Genomic DNA, 3594 nt, shown 5'->3' with positions numbered 1-3594 from the left:
AATCTATAAATGTAATATCGAATTTATGTACATGTATGTAATGAATTGTAATCTAATTCATATAATATAATGAATTGTAATCTAATCTAATTGATATATATATATATATATATATATATATATATTAATGTACATATGTATATCATATAAACTAATGACTTATCTATCCACACACACACACACACACACACACACACAGTGTTTCGTTTTATAAGTGTATGTGTCAAGTTCTGAACCCTCCCCTCTTCCACTTCGTTTCCGTGTGTCATGTCTGTCTCACAGCTGTCTCTACGGTCCGGTGTATTTCATTTTATTAACGTTACACCTTAACAATTTTTACATCACATATGGAATTATGCACATACACAGGCAGAGGCAATATATATACATATGTATATATATATCGTCATATACACGTTATATATATATGTGTGTGGAATATTTCAGAGGAATATATATAGATACATATATAATACTTTGTTTTTTTTTATAATTATATGTGTTGTATTTATATTCTATGAAGAAGAAACACATATGAATATATGCAGTGTTATTACCAGTTCAAATATGCTTGTGGCACGTTCGAACCCGTAAGTAAGCCATTCGCTGTGTATTGTGATGGAGAAAATTTCTCGCTGTTCTTGTAGAAATGCAATGTTATGACAAAACACAGTGAACGGCTTGCTTACGAGTTCGAACGTGCCACTAGCATATTTGAACTGGTAATAACATTGCTTTTATACACGTGACTGCTTAGCGCTCCCACCTCATAATATATATATATATATATTTGTATTTATATTTTATTAAAAGGTAACACATACACGCGCACAAACACACACACATTAGAGAGGGTGGGGTTTATATGCATATAACATATACATGATATATATAATACATATAATGTTATGTACATGTGATATATACATGTAAGATATATGATATATATAATATAGACTTTATATAAAGATATAGATCATATTTTGTCGATTTATATAACTTTATGAGATAGATTACATATATATGTGTGTATAAAATACATTTATGGTATATGTAAAATTAATATATATAAATATTTTGTATATATATACTGTATAGGGGCTCTTCAGTGTTATTCTCATCAAACCATACCCGTCTACCTATCACATTCCCCGCACCTCATCGACATCCTTAGATACACAAATGGACTAACACATACTAATTAACTTGAATAAATGTGCTGCCAACAATGCATAGCTATCCGGTGGAAACCAAACATGTGTCCATGCATACACCGTATGCCTCCTAATTATCTGCCCCTGATGACTATGTGCTAAGCCAATCTCGCTGGAGTCGCTGGAATGGTGTGAATTCTTATGTAGGTCTGTTTGGATAATACAAGTATGATGTGCAGTATGGCTGAATGTTTAACATGTTTACTTTACAATCACAAGAAACTGGGCTTGATGCTACACTGTGATATCTTGAGTATATGGATGGAGCTTTACGTTTTGTGAGAAATTTGGTTGAGTTGAAACTGTAGAAGTCCGTGAGATTGATTCCACTTAAAATTCAAAGGTCTAGTTTTATCATGCTGTGTCACACTGATTTTGTAAACGAATTACGTTACGGGTACATGTTTGTGTGTGGTGTACTCGACCGCTTTTGAATTAATTCAATTATGACCTACCACTTACAATCATGTGTAAAAAATATTCAATTATACTTGCAGGCTGTACGAGTATTTTTCCACGTTCAGTATGAGAATCGGTATTTCTGAGCAGTAGCATCGCTTATCTCCTGCTATGAGTTATATTTCAGTAATTATATTGCAAATATCTAGCTTAGTTTTGTCATACTTATTATCACTCTGAAAGACACCACACACAAGGAAAAGTTCTCAGTATACTAATACTTCCCAGAAACTGAAGAAGGTAACATGATGGAAAGAGAAAAAGTTAAATTCTATTCCATGTGCACTACTTTTGCTCTGTTATTTAAGAGTTCAACCACAATACAATTGACAATAATAGCAAAGAAAGAACAAGGACCTGGTAATGAAATGCAGAAATAGTTAATGCTCTGGCTATAGTAAGCCAGATAAATAAAACAAAACAAGGGGCCTTTATCCATAAGCCTTATGGTAAGATTATCAGATGCATCACACTTTTTTGTGTGTAAGGTCCTTGTATAAATGTTTAAAATGGAAGTGTCTGTCAGAATTTCCAATCAACAGTTTTCAGTTGTTCAATCAGCTAAACAGGATTATTGAACTAATGTGTAAGTGGCTGAGCATTCCACAGACATGTACTCCTAATGTAATTCTCCCATAGAATCGTCAAGACACTGTATGACAAACCTTTGCTTACTGTTACAATCTATCTTACAGGCTTGTATACAGTCTCTGTCTCCCCCAAATATGGGTTGACCTCAGGCTATAGAAAATTACACTTGTTTAAGGTGAGATTGAGCCGTGTACCTTGTGGTTGTGAAGTGAACTGCTTAATCATTTGACTGTATGTCATCTACTTTGTGTGTGTAAATATATATATATATATATATATATATATATATATATATATATATATATAGTATGTACATACATATGTATAACATGATATAATATATGTAATATGTATATTATATATATTATAATACATGTATGTTTATGATCAGTATGCCAACAACATTGACCAGATGATCTTAACATCATGTTTAAAAATCACCCAAGGTTAGGACCTTGTACCTAACACCCCCATTACACAAATGAAACTCAAAGCACTTAAGTATAAAGTAACACAGCTATTTTGCCTTAACTAGTCTGGTTTTGTCTAATACTGTACTGAAAGAAATCAAGACTCCATAATGTTCAAAGGATCCCTGATAAACAACTGGGTGGGGTTGCAGAACCACATCCCACTTGTAGATTTCATGTTTTGATGTCCTACCTGACACCAACCACTCTGCAGGGAGCACACTCTGGATGCTTATTTTTATGGCAAGGTAGTTATGCCTTCTCTTGACACCAAACTGCACTGGATAGACTGTAGTTGAGAAAATGAAGTGAGTTCATGGAATTGATAAATAGTGAAGATGAGTATGGATGCTGATACTAAATGAGCATATGGGAACATAAGGTTGAGTATATAAAGTACATGCATGTCCCTTACAGTGATGATGTGAACATATGTATGTAAATACATACATGCATACATGCATTTATTAGAGCACACGTTTGTAGGTGTGTCAATAGATATATGTATATGTGTATATAGTTGTATATACACATATACATAGTTACATAAGTATGTATAAGCATATACATATATATTTTTGCATATGTATATATGTATACACACACATTTATATATACATATGTATATGCATATATTTATATATGAATATACACGTAAGTATGTATATTCATGTGTGTATATATATATACATGCAAATTTATATATATATATGAACATGCATGCAAATTTATATATATATACATGCATACAAATTTATATATATATATATACATCCATACAAATATATATATATATATATATATATTATATACATGCAAATATATATATATATATATATATATATATATATATATATATA

General features: G+C 31.4%; 1 protein-coding gene across 1 annotated transcript in view; it reads left to right on the top strand.

Annotated features, from left to right (window-relative positions):
• The window catches only part of LOC106876464 (uncharacterized), a 48724-nt gene that overhangs the window by 1288 nt on the left and 43842 nt on the right, over positions 1 to 3594 (top strand). The gene's annotated exons all lie outside the window — the stretch shown is intronic.

This window comes from Octopus bimaculoides, chromosome 11, assembly GCF_001194135.2.
Source record: "Octopus bimaculoides isolate UCB-OBI-ISO-001 chromosome 11, ASM119413v2, whole genome shotgun sequence".
NCBI classification, from domain to species: Eukaryota; Metazoa; Mollusca; class Cephalopoda; order Octopoda; family Octopodidae; genus Octopus; species Octopus bimaculoides.
The sequence above is the reverse complement of the archived record's forward strand: the minus strand, read 5'-3'. Positions and strand labels throughout refer to the sequence as shown.